Genomic DNA, 23,236 nt, shown 5'->3' on the forward strand with positions numbered 1-23,236 from the left:
GGTACTACTGCACATCCTTTTCTGGCCCCCTGGTGAAGAAAGGAAAGGGTCCTTAGGCGGCCTCGATGGAGCCGAGAGAGATTGCCTTCGATGGATGCTGTGGATGGTCACTGAATTTCACAGGTGATAGAGACAGACAGAATCTACAAATACAGCCTGCTTAAGTTGATGCTACTGTGGCAAGAGCCAACTTGGAGCTTCTATAGATTTTGACATAGGGACTCCCCACTCTCATGCCTCCTGTCGGGGGGAAGAGACTGGTATGAAGGTCATGCCCCCTCCCTCCACTCTCCTTTGGAGGAAAGGTTCACAGCTATGTAATGATCCTTCATTGTCCTGTAATGGACTTCAGCAGAGGCTGCTAAGTCCCCTTAGAAAGAAAACGCAAATCCCCTGCTATTTCTGGTTCCTTATGGATGTGTTTACCACACGAGTGTCCCAGGGTGTCACCCACTGGTGGAAAACAAGTTTGTCTTCTAGGCCAGCTGCTTGCTGAGATTGGAACTGGGTGGCAGCTGGTCCCAGACAGGACAATGTCATGACAGTCCTGCTGTTCAAACCTCACCTCTGTTTTGAGTTTGGGCATTTTGCGTGCCCCTCTGTCTTGATCAGTTACTCTAAGCCATAGTTGCCCACCACAGGCAGTTCGCTCAAATAATGATTGCTGAAGAGTGGTTAGGTGGGGGTGAGCTGACCTGCAGCGTGCGGGGAATGAGTCAAAACAGAGTAAAAAGTAAAACAGCAATCCCTGTGTTGCCGGGAGGAAAAGCTGCAGGGCAGAGTTCCAGGCAGGGCATGAGCAGGGCTGTGCTCACAGGCCCCAAAGCTTGGGAGAAGTCCAGCTTCGGGGTCCCCAGCAGCTCTCTGCGGGCGTTGGCAGCTTTACCCTGGGGTTGCGGGCTCACTGCATGCACTTTATTCAGTGGCCAAGCTCTGGAGCTGTGCCTGGAAGCGGCTTCGAAACGGTGAAGTCGCAGCGCCCCCTGCCGGTGCACGACCGCAATAGCGATCAGAGCTGGGACACAGCGAGCAAGATTGCTAGGCCCCCACAGGGTCTGGAGTTTGTCTGGAAGTGAGCAGTCACAGCTGTGTCTTACCCCCCCCCACACACACACACACACACACGCCCCGTCGCGTTCACCCACGCATACCTAAAGTGAGGCCCAAGGGCCCGCAAAGAGCAGAAGACAATCTTTGGTGCTGGCTGCAGATTAATTTAAAACCACAGTTTTAAGGTTAAGTGTTAAGTGGTAAAACTCCGCCAGCTTGGGATCAAATGAGTCTCATACATTCAACAGTCCCCTTGGGATAAAGCTGGCTAGCAGTTTCCTCATAACAATCCTGTGTGTAAGCTAAAACATGAAACTCTCCAGACCCCTCTACCGGGGGCAGACACTCAACTACCCATAATCCACTCAGCTTGTGGGCTTGTCCTTCCACTCTGCACACAGAGGACACGCTGCGCTTGGCTTCTGATGCCTTCGATTGTTACCAAGCAGGTGAGTATACCTCTTCCCATCAGCTCCTATGCCTGCCTGCCCCTCTGTCACCCTCACAGCTACCACAAAGATCCTTGACAAACCTCCATCAGACCAAGTTAGTGACTAAAAGCTTTAAAAAAAAAAAAAAGATTTAGTTTTTGAGCGGGGGCTGGAGCAAATGGGGCTGGAGCGGGCGGGGGCTGGGGGGTAGATTTATTTTACTTTAGTGTGTATGTGTGTGTGTGTGTGTGTTTTACCTGCAGCCCCCATGAAAGTCGGAAGTGATTGGATCTCTTGGAACTAGAGTTACAGACGATCTCGAACCACCATATGGGTGCTGGGAATTAAACGCTGGTCCTGTCAAGAGCCTGAACCACGGAGCCATCTCTCTAGTCCAGATTAAAAGTTTCTTTACTCAGGAAGCTGAGGCTGAAGTTATTTCAAATTCTAAGTCCATGAGAGCAGGGTCAAGGCCAGCCTTGGGGACTTAGTGAAACCCTTCTTTAAAATTTAAAAAAGTCAAAAAGAGGCAGGGACGTAAATGAATAGCAATAGTTTCTAGTTTATTACACTGGAGGAGCTGAGTTCTAGCCCCACTGCTGCATCAAACCATAGTGTCACCCAGCGTGTTCCCTGGTTACTCTCCAGCCTTCTTTGTGCTTCTGTCCTCCTCACCCGTGCCTTGGTCACAGCCAGGGCGCAGGGGGCATCTTCTCACCCGCAGAGCTGGTGACTGCTGTTCTCTGCTGCACTGGGGATGGAACCCATGGCCTCTTGAGTGCCAGGCAGGGCACTGAAGCACCACTGCTAATGTCTATCCAGCCAGCCATTTCTATTTACCCTTCAGGCTCAGCTTTGATGCTCCTCCTTCTGAGACCCCAGGGTCAAAGCTGTTCTAAGTGTATTACTAACACAGACATTTATGCATTTTCTGCATGGTGACCTTTCTAAGAGTGAGGACATTTTGCCCACTGGTGGGTCTTCAGCATCAAGGGCAGGGCCCAGGTGGAGCTGTTAGTGTTCAGTCCACGTGTGTTATATTATCAGACTGGTCCTATCAGACGGGTGTTCTAAGCTCAGAGAGGTTTTGTTTTCATCCCCTGTCACACAGCCAACTGGAGAACCTTCAGTTCCTTGGAAAGTCATTATCTGGAAGAAGACAGAATGGAACAGGCTAACAAGAAGATTCCGGGGTAGTTGGTTTTCAGAGAGACTTTTCAGAGAGTGGAACTATTTAAGAATATCTAAAGAGGGCTGGAGAGATGTCTCAGCAGTTAAGAGCACTGGCTGCTCTTCCAGAAGTCCTGAGTTCAACTCCTAGCAACCACATGGTGGCTCACAACCATCTGTAATGGGATCTGATGCCCTCTTCTGATGTGTCTAGTTTAATTAATTAATTAAGAATATCTGAAGAGTGTGGACAATAGTCCCAGTTGAAAGGAATCTCATCTCAGGGGAAAAATCACATTGGGAAAAAAATTGTTTTTGTAAAGAAAATTTAAAGCCATGGGTATGGTAACACATGCTTTTAGTCCCAGCACTTGGGAGGCAGAGGCAGGGGGATCTCTGTGAACCCAAGGTCAGCCTGGTTTACTGAAAGAGTCCCAGTTCAGCCAGGGCTTCAGTGAGAAATCCAGTCTCAAAAGAACAAAAACAACACAACAACAAAACCAACAAAGGGAAAGAAAAGAAGGGGAAATTTTAGTTTCTTTTTAAAGGGACAGAAAAGAAAAATCACCAACAGAAGACTATATTTGTTTGTGTGTGTGTGTGTGTGTGTGTGTGTGTGTGTGTGAGAGAGAGAGAGAGAGAGAGAGAGAGGGAGAGAGAGAGAGAGAGACAGAGAGAGAGAGAGAGAGAGAGAGACAGAGAGAGACAGAGAGAGAGAGAGACAGAGAGACACAGAGAGGACAATGGTAGAATTAGTTCGGCTATATACTAGCTGGCCTGCAAGCTTCTTATGGATTCTCCTATCTCCAACGTCTACCTCTTGGTAGGAGAGCTGGGGTTACAGATATGCAGCACCCTGGCTGGCCTGGAACTCACAGAGATCCCTTGCCTCTGCCTCTCAGGTGCTGAGGTTAAAGGCGTGCCCTACTGCACATGGTCCTGCACCCAGTGCTTTCTGAGGACTGATGTCAAGGTTTCAGGCTTATACAGCTGGCTTTTAAACAAAACGAAAACAAGACCTCCTAAGCTGACACCTGCCAGAAAGCTTTATTTATTTGTTTATTTTATAAAATTCCCCTTAACTGGTCAATAGAACAGATAAACCAATCTTTTTTCCCTCTAAAGACAGATTTGGGGGTTGATCAGAAAAGTAGATGGGGTCATGGGGGTCTCAGCAAGCCACCAAGACCCATGGTACACAGAGGGTGCTGTCGGCCAGGTACTGTGCACAGAGGGTGCTGCCGGCCAGGCACTGTGCACAGAGGGTGCTGCTGACTAGGTAGTGTTCAATGAGGCAATGCTTTTGGCCAGGCTTGCAGACTTTATTGTGCCCCATGTGTAGGGTTTTGAGTTTGACTGTTTCATGTCTTTTACCATCTCCATTAAAATTCTGGAGAAAGGCACTTCCCACACCCTCATGCAACTTGTCATTTCTCTTTCTACACTACCTGAAAGGACTGGGGACACGGAGATGACAAGAACAGTCTCTTACAGAAAAGAAAATGGAGACCAACACTTACATTCTGTTTTTCAAACAACCATGCTGGAATGGATTGACTAGGTCAGAGGATATTGGGGCAGTTCAGAGAGCCTGCCAGGCAGCCTGGGGTCGTGGACTGTATTTCCTGCATATCAAAAAAACAAGAAGAGACTTCCTTTGTATCCAAGGCTGGCCTTGAACTGGCCACCCTCCCACTCTGGCCTCCTGAGGATTACTGGCCTGCTCTGTCATGCCAAGCTGAGTAAATAATTTTGAAAGTAAGCTACTGGGCTGGAAAGATGGATCAGCAGTTAAGAGCACTGACTGACTGATCTTCCAGAGGTCCTAAGTTCAAATCCCAGCAACTGCATGGTGGCTCAAAACCATCTGTAATGGGGTCCGATGTCCTCTTCTGGTGTGTCTGAAGACAGTGACGGTGTACCCATATAATTAATTAATCAATTAATTTAAGGTAAGTGAACAGTGCCCTAGGGCTGACCTCCAACTGGAGCACCGCAGGAAGCCCATGTCCCCAAAGACAGCAGGTGTGTTCTCAGGCTTCGTCTGTAATCTATAAGAAGTGATCGCTGTAGGAAAATAGAGAAAATCCCGTCACTTGCTACATGCTGTCAGTATCTTTTCTGTGTTTTTCAAACTCTCTCTCTCTCTCTTTTTAATATAGAAAAAGTTTATTGGTGAGAAGGGAAAGATGGAGGAAGAAAGAGGGGGCTGGAAAGAGATCGAGAGCAAAAGAGGGAGAAAATGGAAAGATGAAGAGAGAGAAAGGAGAGAGGGAGAAAGAGGGAAGATGGAGAGAAAGAGAGAAGAGAGGGGGAGGAGGGATGGACAGTTTTTCAAACTCTTAAACTGATGTATCCAAACAATAGGAAGTGGAGAGACTGTCCAGCAGTTGAGTACCCGATGGGTCTTTCGGGGAAAACTCAGGTTGGTTCGCAGCATACGCGTGGAGTAGCTCACAACCATCTGTAACTCCAAGTCTAGGGGAGACAATGACCTCTTCTGGCCTCTTTAGGGACACTGTGCTCAAATACATGCAGGCAAAACTCTAGTACATGTAGAATAAAAATAAATAAGTCTTTTTAAAAATCAGCTACATTGTATGGGTCGATTTTGAAACAGTGTCTTGCTCTTTAGTGCAGGCAGGCCTGGAACTTTACTTTTCTTTTCTTTTTTTTTTTTTTTTTTTTTTTTTGGTTTTTCGAGACAGGGTTTCTCTGTGTAGCCCTGGCTGTCCTGGAACTCACTCTGTAGACCAGGCTGGCCCTGAACTCAGAAATCCACCTGCCTCTGCCTCCCGAGTGCTGGGATTAGAGGCATGGGCCACCACGCCCGGCAGAGCTGGAGCTCTTAATCCTCCTGTCTCAGCTCTTCGTCTCAAGATCACGGCTGGTCCTTCTACATTATTTTAGCTCAAGCCTGTCTATCTACAAAGTCACTTGCTGGAATTTTTCTTTGATCCCAGCTAATATCTAAAGCCTGTTTTGATCATGGATATTTACAAGGTGTCCTCACTTGACCAGAGAGAGATACCTTCAAAGCAGAAAGTGCATTCGACTCATCTCTGTGATGGCCAACCAGCACCTGGTGCAGTTCCTAGCAGACAGTCAGTGTGCAATAGATACCTCATGAGTAAGGGCAAGGATAGATGAATTCATAACTCAGGACTTAGCTTCTAGAGGGCAGGAGGCGTCATCAACAGTCTTACCCAGACGTGGGTACTATACCCAGTGTGGCAAGACATGGCCATGGCTGCAATCATGGCGGGGCTGTTTATGGGTGAGGAGGAAACACGTGCTTGGTATTATAGAGCTGACCCAGAACCCACGGCTGTGGAGCTTACAGGAGCCAGGGATGAACCAGACTCCATCAGAGAAGTTTCTTTGGGCAGTGGTCAGTGGTTAGTGCTGGAACTCACAGCTAGTCAAAGTGCAGAGAAAAAGCATCAGTGGCCTATTCAGTCATGAGTAGGACATCTACACCACACGCCCCGTCCCCAAGGCTCAGGGACCATCACAGGAGTGGAAAGATGCTAAGAGACAGAGATCAGTGAGCACTAGAGGGAAACTGGGTCTGTTGGAAACAAGTGGACCACTGTGGTCATGAGCTCACGGCAGCTGTGGCTGCCTGCACAGGACCAAGCCAGTCAACACTCCATAGTGGAGTGGGAGATGGGCATCTGAGACCCCACCCCCAGCCGAGGACCTATGAGTAGATCTCCCTCTCTCATGGTTTCTGGGGGAGGGAGAGCCAGTTTTAAGGGAGGGAGAGCCAGTTTTCTTTAAGGATATAGCCCAACAGGGCTGTCCACACTCCAGTGGATTGCTCCTACCCGTGAGTATACAGGCTGCCAAAATTGGATTCTGGTGGCTTAAAAGAGGGAGACAGAGTGGGAGTGGGATTAAAGGTTAGAAAAAGAGGAGCAGTTGGGGAGGGGTCTGTGTGTAAATAAGGTCAAAATGCAGTATATATGTGTATGAAATTATCAACAGATCAATAAAAATTAAAAAATTAAAAATTAAAAAATTTGTAAATTAAAATATACCCTAAATCAAGAATACAAACAAAGAAGTGACAAACCCTCATGACTTCATGCAAAGAGAGACATTTTGCAACAGACTGACTCCAATCCTTCTTGCCTGGGGTGGTCTGCAGCTTTTGATCTTCATCTTCCAAACTGCTGCATGCTGGGATTGCGTTCATGCCCCACCATGCCTAGCTGACTGTCCTTCTATTTCGTCATCATCAGATTCATTTTTATTATTTAAGACAATATCTTACTACACAGCACTGGCTGACCTGGAACCTCCAAACCACCCATGTAGACAGACTAGACTTGCCTGAACTCACAGAGATCCTCCTGCCTCTATCTTCTGAGTACTGGGCCTAAAGTCATGTGCCACAATGCCAGGCTAATCTATCCCACTCAGATATAGTCTCTTTAGATAATACTGAATTATATAATATGAATATCTTACCCATTTAGGCTAAGTTTTTGTCCTATAACCCAAAGCTGGCCCCAGGTGGTTTTGATTCTCTGTGAACCAACTCCACGCACAAACCCTTAGCAATCTCTTTATTCTCTCCCACTGAATAAAATCCAGATTCTCCTGGGTGCCTTTGTCATACACTATGGGGACAGCTCAAGCCCTTAGCTGGCGAGAAAATAGACACTGCCTTCTTAGCTGATTCTATGAGGTGCACAAGATAAAGACGCTGCAAAAAGGCACCCTGGCCCTGAAGGAGTTTGAGGTATGGTTTGCTGAGTGGTGACAGCACAGTGCATGCTCCCTTTGTCACATAATTCCTCGTCACTCAGGGTCATGAGTCCCCCTCACTTCTGTGCAAAGCCTTGTCACAACCAGCAGTGGGTAGCCTGCATGCTCCAGGCCGCCATGCCCCAGGACTGTACGGAAAAGCCTCCATTTCTCTGTAATTGGCTCCTGTCTCTTCAGGATGATGGTCTATCAGCTTCCTTCCATTTCAAGAGGACTGACTGGAGGGCTCTGACAGGCCTGGTGTCAACAGTTGCGTGCTGCTGTGGTTAGCCATCTTCACGTTTCCTTGTGTGAATGTTGAACCTAAGCTGCAGGAAGCAGAACCGTGGCCTTCTCAGGAAATGTTTACATGTGTTCTTCAGGAAGGATTTTCCTTTCCACTCAGTGTTGGGAAAACAGGGCAAACAGCTGTGCTTTCTAAGGCCCACATTCCACCATCAGCCTTTCAGATCAGAATAAAGGACTTTTCTTATTGCCACCAGTTTGCCATAACTCAAGACATGTACCCCGTGTGAGGTCTGGAAGAGTCTTTGCTGGATGCGATCACAGGGGTCAGATAAAATGATATGCCCCTCCCACAAGGCCAACGCTAATGTTGACAGGAGGAAGGAAATGGCCCAAAAGTAAATGGAAGAGAAGGAGGAGGGTGAAAGGGGAGAGGGAGGAGGGTGGAATGGATGAGGCATTACTTACAGGGGTGTGGCCAACTTACCAGTGACCACAAGGCTAAAGAAAAATGTCTCTCTGTCCCTCAGAAAACATTAGCTTCTTTCAACCCTGATCAGAATCATGGGGATGGAGACATGACTCAGTGGCGAGGAGCCCTGGCTGCTCTTCCAAAGAGCCCAGGTTCAATTCCCAACCCAGGCATGGTGGTTCACACTCCTATAACTCCAATTCCAGGAGATGTGACGCCCGCTCCTGGCCTCCTTGGGCACTTGTCATGCAGGTGTTTCACAGATATCCATGCAGGCCAAACACCCGTATATACAAAGTAAGTAAATGAATACAATATAAAAAAATAATTTTTAATTGTTGGGACACACTGACATCTCAACAGGGCATATAACCCCTTTAAGTGGAGACCCTGATTGACTGAGGGAGTAGTAGGAAGGAAGAGAATAGCCTTTCTGGTGGTGGTCGGGTCCCTCACCTTTCTGATGGCAGTCGGTACCTCCGCAGCTCCTCCACCCCATATTCATTGACTCTTAAGTGCCAAGTGTGGTCATGCACCGCAGTCACCCACGGACACGGCTAAACTAGACTTCCGATCTCCACCCTAGCACACACCTACCAAACCAAAATTTTTGAAGAGGAGCTAGTTTAAGAGGCGAGGGGGTGTGGCTCAGCATCAGGGGGCTCCCAGATTCTATGCCTCACACCCAAAAGTGAAATCAGAGCTTTTACGTACCTGCTTGGGGGATCCGGTGCGGCACCAGGTCGGGCACCAAACTGTGAAAGTCCTCTGCAGACCCTGTCTCCTTCTCTAGCTGTCCTTGGGTCACAAGGGCAGCAGCTTGGTTAGTCACTCCATGACCTGCCTTGCCACTGCCTAACCTGTACTTCAGGGTGCCTCATAAGAAGTATAAGGAACGGCTGACTCACCCCAAGAACTTTGAAACCTGCAGATATAAGGTGGTGCCAACTCCTCACTGTACTTACCGGCACACCACAGAGAGCGCTCTTTGAGGACGTCTCAGCCACAGCTTCGCTGCCCACATGTCTGTCTTCCGTGACCTAAGTGACTGACCCCATAGCTCCTTGCTATATGAGAATCACAGAGCAAAGCATTTCCTCCGTAGCCTTTCTTCCTGGGATCTGCCCAGAACCTAGTGTTGAGTTTAATGCCGTGGACCTTAAACACTCCTCAGAGAACTAGCAGCAGTCAGCACACCACGCCTTTGCCAGGCGGCCAAAAGTCTCGGCGGGGCCAGTGGCTTTTATCCTGCAGATACCGAATTTCACATCTATCAATATTATCAGCTGGAGTGTTGTCGTTTTTATAAATGAGAACTGACTGCCCATAAATCATTCTCTGAGCAGGCCATTGTCAGGAGAAAGTGGCCATTCAGTTTACAAGCTAGCCAGACAGGTGTGCTAGTCACAAAGTCAGCAGATCTGGCAGGGAGAGAGAGCTCTCTTGTTCCTTCACTCCTGCAGAACACACACGGCTGGGACAGAGGCCATCGCCAGCAATCCCTGGCCTCTGCCTGTGATTTCCTCAATGTTCAGAGCCACAGCACGGAAGCCGCTCATGGCTGCAGCAGTGGTTCTCAACCTTCCTAATGTGGTGACCCTATTTAATAGGGTTCCTCATGTTGTGGGAACATTCTTTTTATTGCTACTTCATAACTGCAACTTTGCTATTGTTAGGACCTGTAATGTAAATTCCTGTGGTGCCTTCCAAAGGTCTGGCGGGGTGGGGGGGTGGGGGGGTCATGACCCACAGGTTGAGAACCTCTGGTTTAGAGGCTGAGGACATGCAGGGTGGAATCTTCCCTCAGCCCTCCTACCTCACTCCCTCTAACCCCATAACTGACATATCACTGGGATCTAGTTCAGATTTTCAAGTTGAGATGAAGTTTCATGACTGAAAAGACAATATAGATCCAGGTGTTGAGTACTTAGAATGGGTAAACTACTAGGATGTCTGTGAAATCCCTAGTTTGTCTCTCTCTCTCTCTCTCTCTCTCTCTCTCCCTCCCTTCCTTCCTTCCTTCTTTCTTTCTTTACTTTCTTTTCTTTCTTTCTCTCTCTCTCCCTTCCTTGCTTCCTTTCTCTTTTTGAGACAGAGTTTCTTCACGTAGCTCTGGCTGTCCTGGAACTTGCTCTGTAGACCAGGCTGGCCTTGAACTCAAAGATTCAGCTGCCTCTGCTTCCCGGGTGCTGGGACTAAAGGTGTGCGTCACCACTGCCCAGCTTTTCAGTCTCAGTTTCCTGATTCAGAAGGTCTGGCTGGCGCCTTAGACCGTATTTTGTAGAAGCTCGCGGGAGATGTTTGTGCTGATCCGAGGACCACATGTTGAGAAGCCCTGCTTTGTCTGTGATACTCACCAGAATTGCAATGTCACAGTTCAGACTTATCCCTGAGCAGACCTGACCTTCCCACTCCAACACTTCCACGTCTTCTCCTGGATCCAGGCTCTCTGGGGTCTGTCCTCCATACCCAGGTCTCTGCCTGGAGAAACCTGACAGTCATTTTCGTCCATTACTCTGTCTAAGGGAGCAGAGGAGGGACAATCCCATCGCAATCGAGTTGGGAACGGCTGCTGTCCAAGCAGCAGTCTCTCTTGGGAGCGTATGGGTGGCATACCTGGCTGTGTACCTCCATGGGGTGGGTCACCATTTCTTCTGTCTTCATATCCGACAAGCTCGTGTTCTTGGTATCCAAAGCAACCAAACCCGAGTCTCCTCAGACACACGTGGCTTTAAGAAAAACGTGCAACAGTCGCATTCAAGAAAAAGAGCGTGTCATCCAGACCAGAGCTCTGGTGGGCCGGTGCTGTGCTGTCTAGGAGAAATACGGAGTCACAGGTCGTATCCCCTCTTCAGCCATTCACCCTTTACCTTGTATCATCTCCCACAGTCTGTCTTTGGCAAGGAGCCTGGGCCTTTGTGAGCCTTCACCCTCATTTCATGTCCCCACCCCCACCCCACCCCGCCCCCAGTCACTTTTCTTTGTCCTCAAAGCAACCTTTCTTTTCCTTGGTCTCTGCCAACCAGTGGGCGGGTTAGGACAAGCACTGGCAGGGATACACATATGGAAGGTGCCCCCATGACCCTCCGGTAATCCACGAAGCCCCTTACCACCCTACACGCACTTTAGGATATGAATACCCTTGCTACCCTACAGACAGTGCAGGCTAATGGTTTTGGCCTCTATGCTCTGATTAAGGACTGGTCTGAAACCTTTTGTCTGTGAATAAATGGATGGCATTAAGGTCACATATAAGACAAGCAGATACTACTCATTTGCCTCCACAGTAGCCCTGGGGCATGGTGACCCTGAATGGACCCCATCATCTGCGGGCCTTCGAAGGCTAGTTTAGTTGTCAACTTGACTCCATCTGGTATTAACTAAAACCCAAATGGCTGGGTATACCTGTGAGGAATTTTTTTTAATTAAATCATTTGAAATTGGAAGACCCACTGTTAATCTATATCTTTGAGGTAGGAGGATACACCTTCACGCCAGATCTTTTGAGGTGGGAAGGTCTATTTTTTAAGCTGGGTCATACCTGCGGGTAGCCCATGGATGAAGGAAGCTCGCTTCCTTTGCCTGCTTGCTCTTGCTCTCACTGGCAAGACCATTCCATCCCTGGTATTAGAGCTTACTGCTTCAGGATTCCAGAATCTTCTGAAGACCAGCTGAGACCAGTTCAGTCTTGGGGACTGAACAACTACTGGATTCTTGGACCTTCCAGTAGACAGTCATTGTTGGACTAAGCTGGACCACAGACTATAAGCTTTCTGATATAATATGAACGTGAATGTTAAATAATATAAACAATGTAAGTAATAGGAATAATATCAACAACATAAACAATACATATAGACATAGATATAAATATGTATTCATTCTATAAGTCCTGCTCCACTACAGCGGCAGCTCTCAACCTGTGGCTTGTGACCCCTTTGGGATCAAATGACACTTTCACAGGGATTTTATATCAGATATTTATATTTGGATTCATAACTAGCAAAATTACAGTTATGAACTAGCAACAAAAATAATGTTATGGTTGGGGTTAGTACAACACGAGGAACTGTATTAAAGGGTCACAGCATTCCACACCCACAGAACCAGCCACCAATACAAGAAAAACCACGACCAGCACCCCAGAAGCTCCAACACTCCTTTCCAGTACCCCCAGTCTTGCTTCCGGCCAGAAAAGCTGCCTCTGCCTGGCTTGGAACGTCATTCGGAACAGAGTCCCAATGTGCGCCCTTTGTCTCCGGTCTCCTTGGTTCTCCACTGTCTTTAGGACGCTCGCGTGTATTTTGCACGCAGCTGTTTGTTTACCTTTCCATTGCTTTACAGTACTCCATTTGTCTGAAAACATTAGGATAGGTTAGTCTCTGCTACTGCTGCTGTGAATAGATCCTTGGGTAGTGTCCAGCTCAGAGCTGCCACAACCCAGGCTACTATGGACAGTGGAACGTGTGCTGGTTAGTGAACTGTGCACATACCTGTTGACCGGGTCCAGGACTAGATCGTAGGGCATTCATATCCAGCTTTGGTGGGTGCTGTCTCAGAGTCTGGCAAAGTGGTTCTATTGGTTATATCCACAGTTTACCAACCCGGCACACTCTGCCATCTTCGTCGTGCCTTTCTGATGGGTGGGCAGAGGTATAGTGGCATCCCACTTCCAATATGCGTTCTCTGGTGATTATGTTGAGTGTCTCATTATACATCTAATGACAAATTCAATATATATTCTTGTTTAGGGTGTTTTCCTAATTTCTTGATTCTGAATGAATTTTCTTTCCTTCCTTCCTTCCTTCCTTCCTTCCTTCCTTCCTTCCTTCCTTCCTTCCTTCCTTCCTTCCTCTCTCTCTCTCCCTCTCTCTCTCTCTCTCTCTCTCCCCCCCTCTCTCTCTCTCCCTCTCTCTCTCTTTCTTTCTCTCCTTCTTTCAGATTTATTCTCTTGTTCTCCCTCCCCCTCACTCCTGTCATGGCCATGTCCAGCCTGGCCTCTACCCCTTGCCTGCTTCTTTCCTTATATCACGATAACAATCTTCTTCATACTTTAGGAGTGATTATGTCCATTTATTTCATGTTTCCATCCACACATGCCTCAGGTTTTTCCAGGACTGCCCCACCAGAGCATCCTGTGTCATAGATACACACTCTCCATCTTTAGCCTGGAAGACACAGTGCCCAGAACCATCAAACTGTGTCCTGCATTGGAACTTTGACCACAGTGACTCCTGGCCTCCTCACTCTCTGCCTTCCTCGGATTTGCTCCCTTGTGTTGGTGCAGTAATGGCCCCACCTCCTTAAGGGAAGAAGTTACTAGACCTTCATGTAGGGAAGGGAGGAGCCATGCATGGTGCCTTTAGTCCTTACATGCATTTCTGTCCCCACTTCTATTAAAGTCTAAGAGGCAAACTCAATGGCACACATTTGTGGCTCCCCATCACTAAAAGCCTCTTAAATGTGTGGGGGTGCGGATCTTTCTGCATTAGTTCCCAGATCCCTGACCACCTACAGCAAGCACAGCCACTGGGCTCAAGGTGACTCTGAGGGCCACAGCTATGTCCGGGTCACAAGCTCACCCTCTATCCCTTCCTCCCCATTTTTCCTCTTTCACTCAGACCCTTCCTGACTGATGGAATGTCTCCAGTGTGCTCCAGGGTGAGCAGCACCTCACTCAAGGCTCTGGGACCCAGCCCCAGTACATGCCCTGACCAAAAACAAGCAAAGAGGAAGAAAAAAAGAGAGGTTGTTCTTTAGGGTCACAAGCCTTGAAAAAGTAGCCTCACATGCTGTGGTAGATTGAGATAAGATCTTACTCTGTAGCCCAGGCCAGCCTGGAATTCGATACCTTGCTGTGTTGAGCCTTCGGGTGATTGCAGTGTGAACTGATACATCGACAAGTATCTGAGCTCACTGGATTAGGCTGGCCCGCCCTGTCTGTCCTTCCTGAGTTCTTCCATGATGACCTGGTTAGAGATAAGATCGCTGTGTCAAATATTTGCAGCAGAGAAAGAGAAGCAAACAGATTCTGGAAGTGGGGTATTCTGAAACAAAACCTGTTGTGTGTATATGTGTATTTTGTATATATGTATATGTATATGTGTATGTATGTGTGTGTGTGTGTGTGTGTATACATCAATACATATATACATACACATATACATATACAACATTCATTAGTTTGGGCACTGATGGCCCACTGAAACTTTGAGGATATTGGCTTGTAAAAGGCTTCCTGGGACTTTGGCAGATTGTAGACTATGTTTTAAAGAAAATGGTGATGGTTGGGTACTAGAGACAAGAAGAAAAGTCATCCTACCATAACATGGCAGAATGGTTAACAAAACTAACAAAATTTTGCCCATGGAAAGCAGAAAACAGCAACAGACCACATGATCTGCTCAGATGGGATCCAGGCAGTGTCCGCAAGACTAACAGGGCTCCTTAACTATGGAACTGAGAGAGAGAGAGAGAGAGCGCTACCTCTGGGGGACGCTCTCTCACCTTACCTGGTCTTCAGAGTAGGTTCCAGGAAAGCCAGGGCTATACAGAAAGTTCCAAGCAAGCAAACAAACAAACAAACAAACAAACACAAAAAAAGAACAGGCACTACCACTGCCAGACTAATTTTTTTATTTTTAATTTTTTGGGGGGAGGGGGTGTGAGATAGAATCTCTTTATGTAGCCCTGGCTGTCTTTGAACTTGCTATGAAGACCAAGTTGGCCTTGAACACACAGAGCTCTGCCTGCCTCTCACTTTTAGGACTAGGATTTAAAAGAGCAGACTACCCCACATGGCTAAAATTTTAATTTAAAAAAAAAGATTTATTTATTTATTTTTATTTTATGTGCATTGGTGTTTTGCCTGTATGTGTGTCTGTGTGACGCTGTCAGATCCCCTGGAACTGGAGTTACAGATGGTTGTGAGCCACCATGTGGGTGCTGGGAATTGAACCCAGGAACTCTGGAAGAACAGCCAGTGCTCTTAACTGCTGAGCCATCTCTTCAGCCCCACAAAATTTTAATTAAAAAAAAGTAACTTTAAAAAATGTTTAAAAGAAAGGCTATTTAACAATACTCTCTAATCAAGATGGCCAGTCAGTCCTTTCCAGTGCCAAGTAAACTGAGGGGCCTACACATCTTCGGCATTAAATCACTTACCAGAGCAGATGAAAACAGAAGTTAGCAAAATAAATAGAATAAAGCATGTCCTGAGACTACCGAAACTTTATAGAAACAGGTTTTAGAAGCCAGGTCAAGAAAATAGGGTTTTTTTTGGGGGGGGGGGGGCTGGAGAGATGGCTTAGCATTTAAGAACACTGGCTGCTCTTCTGAAGGTCCTGAGTTCAAATCCCAGCAATCACACGGTGGCTCACAACCATTTGTAATGGGATCTGACGCCCTCTTCTGGTGCATCTGAAGACAGCTACAGTGTACTTATGTATAATAAATAATTAAATCTTTGGGCTGAAGCAAGCAGGCCAGAGGGAGCAAGCTGGAGTGAGCGGGCCAGAGCAAGCTGGGCCAGAGAGAGAAAAAGTGTCTGAAGACAGCTACAGTGTACTTACACATAATAAATAAATGAATCTTAAGAAAGAAAGAAAGAAAGAAAGAAAGAAAGAAAGAAAGAAAGAAAGAAAGAAAGAAAGAAAGAAAGAAAGAAAGAACGGAAGGAAGGAAGGAAGGAAGGAAGGAAGGAAGGAAGGAAGGAAGGAAGGAAGGAAGGAAACAGGTTTTTCAGTGTCCTAGGAGAAAGCAATCATAACTGTAGTCCTACTGAGTGCTGTCAGGAGACACTCCCTGAATGTGTTTAATTCTTAAAAGACAGCACCATTCAGTTAGTTTTGGTTCCCCGCCTGGACAGGTAGCCATTGCAGGAGGCACAAGTCGGTGGGGACTGAATTCAGATGGAAGAGAAAACAAATCATTGCTAAGAACTTTGCTATTTGCTGACCGGACTTCCTCCCCGCGGGAGGTACTCCCAATCTTTCCAGACATCTGTGCCTCCAGGTCTCAGGGCCGAGGCAAACCTTGTAAGTAGCCCAGCTTCCCGGTCAGCTTGACTCCAACGCACGGCCTAAGAGTGGCTTCCCTCCACAGCGGAGAAAACTGAGGATCAGGGGCATAAAGGTTTGGTCCCGGAGACCAAAGACTGAGGGACCCATGAGCCCCCAGTCTTGGGTACTGCTGGGAGCCGACATGGAGTAGTACCTCAGGACTGGGAGGCTTCTCCCAGGCGTAAGACAGGAGCAACACTCGAAGTTTTCACCAGAGAGCTGGCAGATTTGGACCAGGAAGCTGAACCACCAAACACAATTCTTTGTGCGGGCCGGATGCCGGCCACGGAAACTGCTGGCTTCTATCAGATGTTCCATCTGGTCATCGCCTCCAGGTTGGCCGACTTCCTCCATAGGTGGCTAAAAAGCATCTTTGACTGGGATTCTGACCTTGCTCTGGGGTCTTCCAGACTCTCCACCCTAGAGCACTCCAGTGAGGAGGCAAAGCTCTTTCTTTACAACCACTTATCTTTCCCCATTTTCTCCACGGAGTCCTGGTACTCCCCCTCCACCCCTAACTAGCGAGTCTACAGCTCTCCCTTTCCATACATCTGCACTGCCCTCTGCCCCTCCTCTGATGGGTCCCCACTGCTCCGTTCTGTCTCTCTGTCTCTGTCTCTGTCTCTGTCTCTGTCTCTGTCTCTGTCTCTCTGTCTCTCTCTCTCTCTCTCTCTCTCTGCCTGCTGAGCACGACCTCAGAGTCATAGGGTCTGACTGGAGTCGCTGCTAACCTTAGAAGGCTCCTCTAACAACGTCTTCCTTGAACTCCGTGTTTTCCCTCATAGAATACACCCCTCTGGAAGGCTGTCAGTCAAGGGTTTTGGAACCCTGACAAAAGGCACTTGATCCTTCCAGCACCAGCCTTGGGCTCATTCCTGATAGAGAGAGACTTCCAACAGGAATTATTAGAAAAAAACAAAACAAAACAAAAAACATCAACCGTATGGGCCTCTAATTCTTTTTTCTTATTAGAATATTTTAGATTTTAAAACATTTTATATGTATAGGTGTTTTGTCTTCATATATGTATGTGTGTCACATACATGAAGTGCCTGCAGAGGCCAGAAAAGGATATTAGATCCACTGGAAATGGAGTAACTGGTGGTTGTGAGCTGCCATGTGGGTACTGGGAATCAAACCTGGATCCTCTGCAAGTGCAGCCAGTGTTCCTCTGAGCTATCTTTCCAGCCCTGAGCCTCTAATTCTTTATGGCCTAGGATTCCACATCTCATTACTATGTGACTTTGGACAAGTTGGCTCATTTCTCTGAGGCCCCGAGTTCTCCATTGTGAGGTAAGGACAGCTCTCTTTCTTGGACCTGTGATGACCAAAGTCTGCTCCACAGGAACTATGTCAAACCTGCTGAGTCATTAGTGCACACCACTAACCGACCAAGACGAGAGATCGATCGGATGGCCAGGCTACGTCACTGGGTAGTTTCTATAGGGCATGGAGTCGTAGCTAGGGCAGAGGGTCATGCCAGCTGGCCCTACTCCCATCTTCATCCCTGCTAAAATGACAGTCACTTCATGCAGAGCCTTTTAGAAACTTAGAAAAATTTAAATATGACAGAAGAAGTAAAATCCGTAGAAGAAATGGATATATTTAAGTATGGAGGTCCCCACCCATGATCACATACTTGTGAAGCAGAGGCAGGAGGATTAAGAATTAAAGGCTAACCTGGGCTCTATAATGAAGGGAGTAAAAGAGGGATAGATTCAGGGAGAGAAAGAAGGAAGGAAATACAAATAGATATTTAGAAATAATTTTGAGAGTTTCGACAAGAATATCTAAACAGAAGTTTCAAACAAAGGAAGGGCAAGGACAGAAGGCAATTGTTTAAAGAAAAAAAATTATGCAGCCAGCTATGGTCACGCAGCCTGTAATCCTGGAACTTCAGAGACAGAGGCCGAAGAATCAGGTGGTCAAGACATGATTTTCAAAACTGAAGAGACATAGTCTCATGTACACTAAGTGCTAAGCCAAAAAAAAAAAAAAACTAAGACATTCCATCCCCAGAGGCATCTGAAAGCATCGAAGACACGATCCTAGAAAGCCTGTTAAGAAGAAGAGAGAAAGATACATTATCTACCAAGAATTTCCACACACTTCTTATCAGAACTGTAAATGCTGCAAGGGAAGGGCAGTTTGCCTTGAAATGGGCTGAGAGGAATGACCAAGGGTCTGTTGGGATACAAGATGTGTTAACTAAGATGCAGGAAACATTAAGCAATTCTCCCAGTTCCAGGAACTCTAGACAAACAGGTACAATGGAAGCTGGCTCCGTCTTAGCACCTCTCAGCCTAGATCATAGGGGAAATTAGGGAGTATCCACAGAATGGGGAGGAACATCCTGGAGCAGTAAATGGTTCAATAACGACAGTAAGGCCAAATGCTTAGCATGGAGAAAATGAATAAAGTAGTCTCACAAGAATACTGCATGTGATTAAAATGAGTTGCACCAGTCAGTGCCCATCAACAGGGATATGCCTCAGAATACGGTGTACCAGCAAGGGGAAGGATGTGCCCAGATTCCTGGAGTCTTCGCTCCAGCAGAATGGAGAGAGTGGCTGAGACACTGAGCAGGAGGTAGACACTACTCCAAGTTTCCCCTTGGACATTAGATCTTTCAAAAACCCTCAAAGGGAGAGACGTCTGATGTGTGTAGTCTGGAGGGAAGATGTTCAAGGCACCCAAAATTCTCTTAACAACTTCGATAAGTTATTACCAACATGTGGGAAGGATGGGACAAAATGGCGGTGGCGTGGAGATCCAAAGTGTAGCCGTCCCTGTTCATAACTCCCAGGTACTCAGCTCTTTGGCTGGAATCTCCTGAGTCTCGCTGTGTGAGACTGGTTGACCTGGATTTCATGACACGGACATCAGAAGCCTCTTAAACTGGTCAAGAGCAAGACAAAGTAGAAACTGAGCCAGGTATGATAGTGGACACCTTTAATCCCAGTGCTTAGGAGGTAGAAGTAGACGTGGTGTGTTGAGTTCCAGACCAGCCAGGGCTACACAGTGAGACCCTATCTCAAACAAACAAAAACAAACAAACACACAAACATGCAAAAAGAAAGAGCAGAGACATTGGGAATGCTCACCCATAACCATCAGTAACGTGGCTTTGTACTGTGAGTCTTTGGAATCCTAACTATGAGGCTTCAGTTGAAATACAAAATTGTGGGTGTTGCAGGGGTGGCTCAATGGTTAAGAGGACTGGCACTCTTCCAGAGGACCCAGGTTCAATTCCCAGTACCCACATGGCGGCTCACACCTGCCTGTAATGCTAGTTCCAGCACATGTGACACTCTCACACGGACATCCATGCATGCAAGACACCAAGGCACATAAAATAAAAATAAATTATTAAAAAAAAAGAAATACAAAATTTGATATGCTATTTCTCATTGGCCTGAGGATAGTCAACACATATAAATGAAATTTTCCCCAACAGTTGATTGGTGAGACAAATTCATACACCTTTGAGATGTCTAGGGGGTTTATGTTTTGATATTGAGGCCAGTTTGTTTAACTTTCTAACCTGTCTACCTGTGTGGGTTCTGGATTCCCAGGGCTCATGGGGCCACCAGGGCCAGGGTGACAGATAAACATTGCATGTGATTCCCAGGTGCTCCTCTGGAGCCAGGCATCAGGTAACCATGGCAATGCCTGTCTGCTCCATAGACAGAAAGTTAGCTCTTGGCAGGATGATCTATACAGCTCGCGTTCTTCTCCACCTCCTACCTGAAGACTTGACTCAACTGGAGTCTAGAAAGCGCTAGGTGAACTGTTTGTGTAATACCAGAGAACGAGAGGAGGTGGCTCTATGTTTTGCTTCTGAGTTGAAAGAAAATTTTCCTTACAGTGCAGTGGCGGCACACACCTTTAATCCCAGCACTTGGGAGGCAGAGGCAGGCGGATTTCTGAGTTCGAGGCCAGCCATGTCTACAGAATGAGTTCCAGGGCAGTCAGGGCTATACAGAGAAACCCTGTCTCAAAAAACCAAACAAACAAAAACAAAAAAACAAAAACCAACCCAACAAACAAAAACAAGACAACAAATATTTTCCAGCCCTTCAGAAGTCTCTGGACTTTTCCCCTTCCTCCTCCTCCTCTTCTTCCTCCTCCTCTTCAACCTCTCCTTCTTTTTCCTCTTCTTTTCCTCAAATCCAGAGTATAATTTATCCAGTTATGTAGAGCCAATGATTTTGGTTTTAAAACTGGATCTTGCTATGAAGCCCACACTGGCGTCAAACCTGTGGTCCTTCTGCCTCAGCCCCCTAAGGTCTGATATTGCACCACCACACTGGGTGTCAGCAATTCTTTCCATAGTCATAACTTGAAATCTGTCCTTGAGAAATAGCTGTCACCAAAACACCATAAAACCATATCAAAGTCTAGATACCTAAATATGGAAAATCCTTAGCTTTGTAGGTAAGAAAACTATGTGACTTTCAAAACATTAAAGTCTGAGTAGTTAATTTAGAAATATTTGCATATACAGGAAAAAGTGTTTAGATTTGACCTTAGTGCAAAGAAGACATCATAGCTACCTAGATGACTAAATTCCCTAGGTGTTCCTGGAAAGTCCAAAGCCTGTGTAATTAATGAATTAGTCATCTGCTATGTACACAGGGATTAAGTGTTACATGAACTAGTTTCTAAATAGCTCCCAGGAAGAGAGAATTCTTGATATCTAAGAAATCACACTTGGGAATGAATACCCAAGATACAATTCACAGACCACAAGAAGAAGGAAGACCACAGTGTGGATACTTCAGTCCTTAGAAGGGGGATCAAAATATCCATGGGAGGAGACACAGAGACAAAGTGTGGAGCAGAAACTAAGGAAAGGCCATCCAGTAACTGTCCCACCTGGGGATCCATCCCATATACAGCCACCAAACCCAGACACTATTGTGGATGCCAACAAATGCTTGCTGACAGGAGCCTGATATAGCCCTCTCCTGAGGGACTCTGCCAGTACCTGACAAATACAGAAGTGGATGCTCACAGTCATCCATTGGCCGGAGCACAGGGTCCCCAATGAAGGAGCTAGAGAAAGTACCCAAGGAGCTGAAGGGGTTTGCAGCCCCATAGGAGAAACAACAATATGAACTAACCAGTACCCCTAGAGCTCCCAGGGACTAAATCACCAACCAAAGAGTACACAAGGAAGAACTCATGGCTCCAGCTGCATATATAGTAGAGGATGGCCTTATGGGACATCAATGAGAGGAGAGGCCCTTGGTCTTGTGAAGGCTCAATGTCCCAGTGTAGGGGAATCCCAGGACAGGGGAGTGGGTGGGCCAATGAGCAGGGAGCAGGTGGAGGGGGGACGGAATAGGGGGGTTTTCAGAGGGGAAATGAGGAAAGGGGATAAAATTTGAAATGTAAATAAAATAACTAATAAAAAAAGAAAAGAAGAGAAGAGAAAAAGACAAGACAAGACAAGACACTTGGGCTTGGTAGCCAGAGAGCAATGCCAGTCAATATTTAGGAGCAAGCTTAGACATTAAGACCCATCTATGAAAACATGATGAATTTTGCTTTTTAGTTCTGAAGTTTTGTCTAGTGAAGGACTGAAAAAACTTAGAGAGGAGAATGAGAAACCCTTGGGAAGCTACAAAATAATCCTTTTTAACATTGTGGAATTATTTCTATCTCAATTTCTCCACTGACATTTCTTAAATCTATGTTTGTTTGATTTGGGTTGGGTTTTTGTTGTTGTTGTTTTGTTGTTTTGGTTTCTTTGTTTGCTTCTTTGAGACAGGGTCTCACTATGTAGCCCTGGCTGTCTTGGAATTCACTCTGTAGTTCCAGGGTGGCCTTGAACTCGCAGAGATCCACCATCTCTGCTGGGATCAAAGGTGTGTGCCACCACACCCAACTGTAAATCTAAAGTTTTAACCTCACCCCTTTCTCACATGTTCACCTGACATTATTCCTCATGTTACTAAAAACGCTCTCGGGGGCTGAGAGATGAGTGCTCTTCTAATGAACTCAGGTTTGCTTCCCAGGAGCCACAAGGGCAGCTCAGAGCCATTTAACACCCAGATCCAAGAGATCTTAGGCCTTCTTCCTGCTTCCACACACATCAGGCATACCACGTGGTACATAGATAAATGCAGGCAGTGTTCACATGCATGAAATAAATAACTTCTTAACGAAAATCTTTCTGAACAAAATTTTAGAATAAGAATAAAAATGCTGATTTGAAAGCTACTGGTTAAACCGGGCGTGGTGGTGCACGCCTTTAATCCCAGCACTCCGGAGGCAGAGGCAGGGAGATTTCTGAGTTCAAGGCCGGCCTGGTCTACAAAGTGAGTTCCAGGACAGCCAGGGCTACACAGAGAAACCCTGTCTCGAAAAACCCAAAAAATAAAATTAAATTAAAAAAAAAAATGAAAGCAACCTGTTGTCAAGTTGGTCCACAGACAAGTTGTACCAAGTTATGAAAGAAACAAGTACTTTTACATGACTTCAATAATACTAGATCCTAAAATTCCTTTAAACATTTGTCAAGGCAATATCCAGAGAGTCCAGCTACTGCCAGCCAGGTGCTTTCTCGCAATGTACTCAATAAACTTTTTTTTTTTTTAAGAAAATTAAGTTTAAGAACTAAGGAGCTGGCTCAATGGTTCTAAGAGAAGATCTGCATTTAATTCCCAGCACCCACACCTGTTCCTCCAACTCTGGGTGAATTTAGCATCTTCTTTTGGCTTCTGAAGGAAAATGTACTCCTGTGCACATAACCACACACAGACACACAATTAAAAGCAAATCTTTTTAAAAATAGAGTTAATGATTTCCATTATGCTGAGTGACAATTTATGTTATCACTTTTATTCATTTTTCTATTCAATCTTTTTTTTTTTAAGATTTATTTATTGTATGTAAAGTACACTGTAGCTGTCTTCAGACACTCCAGAAGAGGGTGTCAGATCTCGTTACAGATGGTTGTGAGCCACCATGTGGTTGCTGGGATTTGAACTCCGGACTTTCGGAAGAGCAGTCGGGTACTCTTACCAACTGAGCCATCTCACCAG

At 46.3% G+C, this 23,236-nt stretch overlaps 2 long non-coding RNA genes across 2 annotated transcripts in view; both read right to left on the reverse strand.

The window, feature by feature from the left end:
• Nucleotides 1–2,026: 2,026 nt before the first annotated feature.
• Plut (PDX1 associated lncRNA, upregulator of transcription) overlaps nucleotides 2,027–23,236 on the reverse strand; it is a 42,924-nt gene continuing 21,714 nt past the window's right edge. Inside the window, exons 2-6 of the long non-coding RNA NR_038157.1 lie at nucleotides 13,976–14,093; nucleotides 12,618–12,842; nucleotides 4,631–4,718; nucleotides 4,172–4,276; nucleotides 2,027–2,630 (exon numbers count right to left, since the gene is read on the reverse strand). This is a non-coding gene — a long non-coding RNA (PDX1 associated lncRNA, upregulator of transcription). The remainder of the gene's footprint in view (nucleotides 2,631–4,171; nucleotides 4,277–4,630; nucleotides 4,719–12,617; nucleotides 12,843–13,975; nucleotides 14,094–23,236) is intronic.
• Nucleotides 10,307–12,009, reverse strand: Gm38750. The gene is made up of 3 exons (XR_868709.1): nucleotides 11,666–12,009; nucleotides 10,741–10,938; nucleotides 10,307–10,605 (listed from the first exon to the last, which is right to left on the reverse strand). It is a non-coding gene; the product is annotated as a predicted gene, 38750 (long non-coding RNA).

The sequence above is a fragment of the Mus musculus genome, chromosome 5 (genome assembly GCF_000001635.26).
Source record: "Mus musculus strain C57BL/6J chromosome 5, GRCm38.p6 C57BL/6J".
Classification (NCBI taxonomy): domain Eukaryota; kingdom Metazoa; phylum Chordata; class Mammalia; order Rodentia; family Muridae; genus Mus; species Mus musculus.